The sequence below is a fragment of the Nicotiana tomentosiformis genome, chromosome 7, assembly GCF_000390325.3.
Source record: "Nicotiana tomentosiformis chromosome 7, ASM39032v3, whole genome shotgun sequence".
Lineage (NCBI taxonomy): Eukaryota > Viridiplantae > Streptophyta > Magnoliopsida > Solanales > Solanaceae > Nicotiana > Nicotiana tomentosiformis.
The window spans coordinates 30,382,554-30,392,777 of NC_090818.1; positions in this window are offsets into that span (position 1 = coordinate 30,382,554).

Sequence of the window (10,224 nt, forward strand, 5' to 3'; positions counted from 1 at the left end):
TATCTTTCCCCTTGTTGAGCTATTCTTGTTGAAACCATTATTCTCTGTTGTGTCTCTCATTGTGAGCTCGTTATTCCATTTTCTTTGTGTTCTGAAGTTCTTGTGTTGATTTACTTGCCATACTCTCTTGTTATTGTTGTTGTTGTTATGGTACTCACTGTTGTTGAACCGAGGGCTATGCGTGGTTGTGGTATTGAAATTATTTTAAGGAAAATTTGTGGCATATAGGCACATGTGGTGTAAGTCATTATATTGTGTTGTTATGTTTTGGCACATGTGGTACCGTTGAGAGGATTGTCGGGGTGTTCGCACGTGAGTTATCCATGTTATTGTTATTATTGATATTTGCACATACGGCATGACAAGGCGGGCAATATATGTGGGTTTGCGCATGTGGAGAGACAATGTGAGAATATTGTTATGCGCGTGCGGCAAGACAAGGCAGGCATTTACTTTATTGTTGCGTACATAGTGAGACAATGTTGGCTATGTCGAGGAATGATTTGTGATGACTTGTGATGGTCTGGGGGAATTGTTATTATTGATATTTGTGTAGTGGTGTGCCTACCTTGTACATTTTGTGGTGATCGTTTCTTGCGTGTCATTCATTTTCTTTACTCTTACTTGTTGACTTGAATTGTGATAGAACACTTGAACAAGCATACACGTAATTAATCACCCATATCGGTTTAAGAAGATGCATCCTAATGTTATTGACCATTTATATAAACTCCCGTTTACTTACCTTCGGTGTGAGAGTTGTTCTATTGGCACGTGAGTTGTACGTGTGGTCATGAGTCATTATTATTGTGGCACATGAGTTGTCCGTGAGGATATTTGATGTTGTCACTCCCTTGGCACGTGAATCGTCTGTGCGGTTATGAATTGTTATGTGGGCACGAGATGCCAAGTGATTAGGGTTCGCGAATCGGGAACTTGTGAAGTGTGACTAAGAGGTGAAGTATGTCGAGGAAATCTTTGAACAGATCTTGTGTGAAAGTGGTTGCTCTTATTGAATTCTTACTTGTTCCCTCTACTTGATTTCACCGGACCTAAACTGTGTTCTGTTTACTCTATGGTATTATTACCTGTTTGTCCCCTGTTGCTAATCGTTTTTTCTAGGGATTTATTGCGAGTATTGCTTTGTTAAATTTACCATGCTTAGCTTTATATTGACATTGTTTTCCGGTTAGTTTCACATTCATACTTGTACAGGTTATTTAGTCTAGTAGGTGTCTTGACTATCCCTCATCACTACTTCACCGATGTTAGTCTTGATACTTACTGGGTACCGCTGTGGTGTACTCATGCTACGCTTTTCAAATGTATTTTAAGTTAAATTATAACAATGTATTTAACCACTTACAGTATATATACATGTCCTATTATACATATACATACATATATATACATCAATTTTATATGGTATTAGAAAATTTAACAATTATGTATGTAGTCATCTACCTTTAAAGAATTCTTCCACGAACAATCAAATACATCTAGAAATCAATAAGTAATAGAAAATCTTGAACACATCTAAAAATAGGAATTGAAGGAGTTAAAATCAGAACATCAACTAATTATTACAGGGGGCATTTCTACACGTATGCTTATTATGTACACCCTTCCCACATATACTACACGAATGTTGACTCTTCTTTTGAAGCAATTCACTTAATGTCTTATCGCACTTCTTCTTTGGCCTTCCAGGAGGTCTCTTCCATTTGGGTGGTAAGACAACTTCCTCTGATATATGTGCTGGTATATTCCATTCACTTCGGTCAGGGAGAGGATACACATGGACCTTGTATGTCATTAAAACATGCTTTGGTTTGTAATAGTCTGAGAAATAATCATCTGGCATTAGAAACTTGATTTTCAAAACAGCCCAAACATGTAGGCATGGTAGCTCGTCCACTTGGAACCTCCCACAACTGCAATTTTTCTTTTGGAGGCAAATAGTGTAATGCCTTCCTTCATCATTCACCATGTGCAAGTGTTCAGTAGATGGTACAACCTACATTAAACGGAGAAACATAAGTTTTGGACATATATACAAAACATATATTTGTCCATGAATACATGGAGTACATACAGTATGCATGAATACAGGCAGTAGGTTGCTTACATACCGTATGCATGAATACATTTCAATAAATATTCATATTACATGCTATATTCATACATGTATTAATCCACATTGTAACTTTCTTATGCATTACACCATATTTTCAAATAACATACACATTATACCGATTGAATACATGCTTTCAATAAATATAGAATATTATAGGTTGTATTCATGTATTCATCAGGAATGAGTACATGATGTACTCATATATCTTAATTTTGTCAATGCAAGTAATTATAGCAAACTAACAAAAACTTACAGTCATATGTGTAGACAGTGCCTCGTCCTAGAATGATGAATTAGCACTATTAAGCTTGCCATCTAGTAAATATAATTACTAAATATTCTGTAAATACTTGTGTCAATATCGGGCAGAAAAATTCCTAACAATGACGGACGAATCAAAACCTCAAACTATCTCAGCAAAATATTGACTGAATATCTGAAGCTCTGTAGTTTGTGTTAAGTTGAAGCTGAATATACAATGCTCTATTTTTAGTGTCTAGCGTCTGAAAAAACATGCTAATTAATTGGTTTGATACTGAGGCATGTTAGAATTGATTTTGTTGAATTATATTAGGAGTGTATCACGCTAATTGATCTTCATTTGGTTATTAGACAGCTGGACAGACCTATTTTTAAAGTGATGGACGTTACTATATTCATGAATACATGGTGCAAATACATATAAATACAGTCATGTACAACTGTAACCCCATGTGTTTTAGGAGACTTTTGCTACTGTATTCATGAATACAGTAGCGCGAATAAAGCAAATACACTACTGTAACAACTGAATAGCAGTTATAGGAAGTAATTATGTATATGATAGCTATAGGAAGTTAATAGCCACTAAACAATAGTAGTTTCTGAAAATTTCTCATATTTATTTGTATCAGATTTAATTTCTTTTGTTTTTACAATGTAAATATGGACCAGATATAAATAAAGGTTGAGTAACATTCTAGATAGTTCTTTTGCTCATTTTCTAATTGAAAGAGAATATCTCTTTCTCTCTATCACGACCCAAAATCCCACCATAGGCGTCGTGATGGCACCTAGTCTCTAAGACTAGGTAAGTCGATTTCTATTACATTTTGAAGCCATTTTTTTAATTTAAAAGTAACCAAAACTAACAGCGAATAAATATGAATATACAACCTCCCAAGACTGGTAGTACTGAGTCACGAACTTTAACTGAATATATGGGATGATCACGAGGACTGAATATACAATACTGTTTGATTAAAAATTAATAGTACAATGAAATGAAAAGACTCCAAGGGACTACGGCGACCAAGCAGTTCTACCTTAAATCCTTACGGTCCCGCTTTAACTCTGCTCAAGTCCGATATCTCCAATACCTGGCTCTGCACAAAAATGTGCAGAAGTGTAGTATGAGTACACCACGGTCGGTACCTAGTAAGTATCAAGGCTAACCTTAGTGGAGTAGAGATGAGGTACAGTCGAGATACTCACTAGTCTAATAACCTCTGCAATATAGTATACAAAATAATACAGGAAAATAACTAGCAATGATAACAACAAAATCAACCAGTGATATAACAACAATGCAACAAGAACATCATAATTATTGCTCAGACGAATAAGGAACACAAGTACAACCAATTAATCAAGTCCTTCAAATATAAATTCTTTCGCCTATATGTTTTTCAAATAATAATCTTCACGATATAATACTTTCCAATAAATATATTTTCAAGTAAAAGTCACCATGTGACACCTCATTTCACAATCATAAAAATTACTGGTCTCAGCCCACATTCATATTTTTTCACGGCACCTCGTGCCCATATTTCTATCACCATCACATGGACCACTCACATGTCAAAATATCAATGTATATAAGATCCGCAGGATCAATTTATTTTCGCTAAAGTAAGGTTAAAATCTTTAAATCAAGTAAAAAATCAACAAAGGAATGAATTTATTTTAGAAAACATTTGGGTGAAGAAAATGACATTCCAATTAAAATGAAGCATCTGATGACTACTAATTTGGATGTAAAATTTATTAAATTAAAACATAATAGCAATTTCTTTTATTCGAAACAACTCAATTCTCGAAAACCAGTAAAACCCATAAACACAAATCTGCAGAGTCTTGTATAAGGAGCCAAAGTCAACAATATACAACAAGGAATGCAAAACACATAATAAAATCAAATAATATATCACGAAAAAAAACAAGAATTTACATATCATGGAAAAACAAAATAAACAAAGCCAAGTGCATCCATAGAAAAACATCAACAAAGAGTACTCCCGAGTCCCAAAGTAAATATGCAGAGCAGGGGGATCTCCCGGAATACCGTTTCGTAGTCCCAAAGTAAAGATGCAAGGCAAGGGGACCTCCTAGAATACCGTTCCATAGTCCTAAAGTAAATATGATTTCAATAACTGCACATCAAGTGCTCACATATCACAAATGGCTCATCAAGTGCTCAAATATTACAACATATCACAAATTGCACATCGAGTGCTAAAATATTTCAACTTGCCACAGAAATCAATAATACATCATTTTCCACAATAAGGAGCCCATGGCTCGACCATAATATGCATAAAAACCTTAACAAAAATATTCGGGAGTGAACAATTCAACAAAATAATATTTCACATAAATTCAAGGTGGCAATCACACCAAATCATCATATAAAAATAATTTCAACAAACAAGGATCTAGGCATGACAAATAGAGGATTTAATAAGTGCCAATAATTTCCAACTGAATACATAAGGGCGTCTAAGGATTTTAATCAACGAAATTTGCACATATAAACCAAGTACGTACTCGTCACCTCACGTACATGGTATTCAATTACACAATTTGCACATAATACTCAATGCCTAAGAGGTATTTCCCCCACTCGAAGTTAAGCAAGACACTTACCTTATTGAAGTTGTGCCAATATTCCAAAATCGCCTTCTTTCTTGAATTGACCTCCGGACAGCTCAAATCTATCCAAATTAATTGTACCACTTCATTAAAATTCATAAAAGGAAACAATTCTGGATAATAAAACACCAACATAAAATTTTATTCTAAAATGTCAGAGCGGGGCTCGCCCCTCGGAACCCGACAAAACTTTTACGAAATCTGAACACCCATTCCGATACGAGTTCAACCATACCAAAATTATCAAATTCCGATAAAAGATCGCCCTTCAAATCGTAAATTAAAGTCTAGAGGATTTCTACCATTTTCAACCCAATTCACTAATTTAGTGATAAAAACAACAATAGATTCATCTAAATTAACCAAAATCAAGTTAGGAATTCTTACCCTAACGTTTCCCTTGAAAAAATCTCGAAATATCGCCTCACCCGAGCTTCCTTGGTCCAAATATGGAAGAATGAGACGAATTTGGATTTTATTCTGCTGCCCATGGATTTGTTCTTCGCGTTCGCGACCCTTCCCTCGCGTTCGCGATAAACAAATTCTCAAACAACTATTTTCAAACTCTTCTCAGACAACCTCTAGTATAATGGTCATAACCTTTTGTACAAATCTCCAAATGACGAATAGTTTAACTTTATGAAAACTAGACTCAAAGAGCTATAACTTTCATTTGCTGCTCATCTCTCCATTACTTATAGATTGCGAGATATGAGCCTCCAAACTCAGACCATTGCAACAGAGATTTCCTTCTTCGCGAACGTGAAGAACAAAATCCCAGAAGCCAAATCCTTCTTCGCGAACGCGAGAGGCTCTTCGCGAACGCGAAGAATAACACAAATATCATAAAATCAGCAATCAAAGTAGACCAAAATGATCCGAAACACACTTGAGGCCCTAGGGACCTCAAAGAAACATACCAACGTGTCCCATAATATCATATGAACTTAGTCTAACCTTCAAATCACCTTCAACAACACCAAAAACACGAATTACACACGGACTCAAGCCTAATGAACTTAGAAATTTTTGAATTCCACAAACGATGCCGAAACCTCCCAAACCACATCCAATTAACCTTAAATTTTGCACACAAGTCAGAGACGGCACAACAAAGCTATTCAAATTTCCACAATCAGATTCCAACCCCGAAATAAAAAAGTCACCCCCGGTCAAACTTCACAAAAATGCGTCTTTCGCTATTTCAAGCCTAATTCCACTACAGACCTCTAAATATTTTTCTGGACACGCTCCTAAGTCCATAATCACCATACAGAGCTATTAACATCATCAAAATTCCATTCCAGAGCCGTTTGCTCAAAAGTCAACTCTCCAGTCAACTCTTTACATTTAAGCTTCTAAATAAGGATTGTTCTTTTAATTTAATTCCGAATCTTCACTAATTCAAACTCGACCACACCCGCGGGTTATAATACATATTGCGAAGCTTCTCGAGATCTTAAATCACTGAACGAGGCATTAATTCTTAAAACGACAAGTCGGGTCATTACATTCTCCACCTCTTAAACAAATGTTCGTCCTCGAACGTGCTAAGAATTATTCTGAGGTTACCAAATTGATGATTTTACTTTTACACATATAATCCCGGTTGATCCCACAATACCGCATTTAAGATAAGCCCGACAACACCATCTCAATTGAGATTATTTCTTTTATCCATATTTGTAAACTTTAAGACCAATTTCTTACACTCCAAACATTTCCTAAAAGCCTAATTTTCACAACAACGCACTGTATTAGTCTCAACTGGCTATAGCACCTCGTTCCTACGCACACATCAATTTTCTTAGTAGTGTTGAAGTACTTCAAAATTTTCCTGGGGTGTTACATTCTCCCCCACTTAGGATCATTCGTCCTTCATTGAGAAGTAGAGTCTGCTCTCAAACACATAACATAACTTATCTCTTCTTTCGCACGTCTCAATCCCCCAAATTTTATAGAAATTTTGGCAGAGTCTCCCCTATAAATGGGGCCTATCCACCTGCCAGAGTAACACCAAAACAACTCCTAACAACACATCCACAATCCAACAAAGCACCGCAATGTATATATCAATAACACTAATCTCAACGTTACCAGCACCACATTATCATAATGATATTAGGACATGAAGCACATTATGTACGCACATCACCACATCTTTGGTCGTAATAATTGTTCATAATCGATTACAACATCGTCAATTAACCTCATATTAACCAAAACCTCATTTCAAATTTTTACAGCACTAACAACGAAATGTGAGGCATGAAGTCCTCATAACTATTTACCCGACTTAATGAGTCACATTTAACGCCACCTGGGCACTTACCTCGTAGGCTAAAACTCAATAATAACAACACAATTATGGCACAGAAACACATAAAAGAATTATCACATAAGCCTAACATGCATAACTCCCTATTAGTACTATAGTACAAATTAAACTTCAAAAGGGGAGAATTTAAACTCAAAAATATTTCACCACAAGGACCTCGTCCTTATATAACCTCCACCGCGGCTTGTATCCCGGTTTAAATATTTCACATCATATAAAAATATGAGGATCTCGTCCTCAACTCCGAATCACAAGTATTTTGCACATTATGCCAATTGACATTTTCAATTTCCTCTCTTTCTCCTTTTCAATAAATTTCGTAAACACATAATGAACCCTCATACCGGTAGGGCACAAAATTCATATAAAAAAATTGGAATCAATTATTCCGAAACACATAAAAGTCACTGTAGTGAATAATAAAAATTACTTTTGGACTTATATCCCTCAATGGTGCACAAAAATAAAAATGACAGACACGGGCTCACATCTTCAAATCTCCCAGCAGGAAAAAACATATAAGTGGGGCGCACAATTACGAAGCTCACCCATAAGCGGAGCATAATAGGAGGACTTCTCTCAATATTTAGAACCGAATTAAATTAAATTAAAATATCTTCTTATAACAAAATCAGGATCGTACCTGTAACGACACCATCCGGTGTATCGGCCTCATCCAAAATCATAGCGATTATATCAATGGGTCGGGCCTCCACCTCTTAGGCGCCCTCTACCTGCATGTCCTCCACCTCTAACTGACCATGCACGTGGAGTATTAACTGGAATAACCACTGTAAGAACCCCGTGCCGATGGTGTATTAAAAGAACTTACTGTAGCACCCCGAATATTTTGAAATTGTTGTTGTGACCCGCTGGTACTGAAATGTAGAATTGTTAAGGACACAGGAATACCACAAGCCCCAACATCATCCTATACAAATATCACCCCTTACTCATATATAAGTTTTGGAGCAACCTTTCATTACCACGTAAATACATCTCAGGCCAAAACTGATATAGCACATGACCCCGCAATCTGTTCGTTGATAGTGGACTCCCCTCACTTGGCGCAAAGCCATAAGTCACATGCCGATGATCCACAATACTAACTTTCACCGGTCATAAGACACCGCAAGCCATTTATTTGGCGCATGCCACCCACGTGACATTTAAACTCGCTTTCTCCGGTGCCTTGGCTGCCAGTATGTACCCTTCGCTAAATAGAAATCCCATATGAAGTACATAGTCTCTAATACCACCAACTATCTTCATATCTACATCCACGTCGTGACCCTACCATGATTGTGACGATTAGGCAATTAATTACACTTTCTTAAGATCATACTTATCAACCAGATGTCAGAACCTGCTGCACCCCCATGTGCACAACTGGATGATCTCTAAATACTTCTGCATCCTCGATCTGGATGACACGTTGTAATAATGGTTGAACAAACCTGGAACCCTTATAACCCCTCGGTAGTATCATAATCCGTTGGCGCATAGTTGATACCGAGTGCATAATTTTATACACGAGTGGATGTAAAAGAACATAAGATATATGCTTCAAGATGAATAAATGTCGCACGATAAGGAATGAAAGAAGTGAATTCTTCCTACTAGCTCTGTAGCCTCTCGAAGATAAGTACAGACGTCTCCGTACCGATCCGCAAGACTCTACTAAACTCGTTCGTGACTCATAGAACCTATGAACCTAGAGCTCTGATACCAACTTATCACGACCCGAAATCCCACCACAGGCGTCGTGATGGCACCTAGTCTCTAAGACTAGGTAAGCCGATTTCTATTACATTTTAAAGCTATTTTTTTAAAGTAACCAAAACTAACAGCGGAATAAATATGAATATACAACCTCCCAAGACTAGTAGTACTGAGTGACGAACTTTAACTAAATATATGGGATGATCACGAGGACCAAATATACAATATTGTTTGATTAAAAATTAACAGTACAATGAAATGAAATGACTCCAAGGGACTGCGACGACCAAGCAGCTCTACCTTGAATCCTTACGGTCCCGCTTTAACTCTGCACAAGTCCGATATCTCCAATATCTAGCTCTGCACAAAAATGTGTAGAAGTGTAGTATGAGTACACCACAGTCGGTACCCAGTAAGTATCAAGACTAACCTCAGTGGAGTAGAGACGAGGTATAGTCGAGACACTCACTAGTCTAATAACCTGTGCAATATAGTATACAAAATAATACTGGAAAATAACTAGCAATGATAACAACAAAATCAATCAGTGATATAACAACAATGCAACAAGAACATCATAATTATTGCTCAGACGAATAAGGAACACAAGTACAACCAATTAATCAAGTCCTTCAAATATAAATTCTTTCGCCTATATGTTTTTCAAATAATAATCTTCAGTATATAATACTTTTCAATAAATATAGTTTCAAGTAAAAGTCACCATATGACACCTCATTTCACAATCATAAAAATTACGGGTCTCTGTCCATTGTCATATTTTTTCACGGCACCTCGTGCCCATATTTCTATCACCATCACACGGACCACTCACATGTCAAAATATCAATGTATATAAGATCCGCAAGATCAATTTATTTTCACTAAGTAAGGTTAAAATTTTTAAATCAAGTAAGAAATCAACAAAGGAATGAATTTATTTTAGAAACCATTTGGGTGAAGAAAATGACATTCCAATTAAAATGAAACAATCGATGACTACTAATTTGGATGTAAAATTTATTAAATTAAAACATAATAACAATTTCTTTTATTCGAAACAACTCAATTCTCTAAAACCAGTAAAAGCCATAAACACAAATCTGCAGAGTCT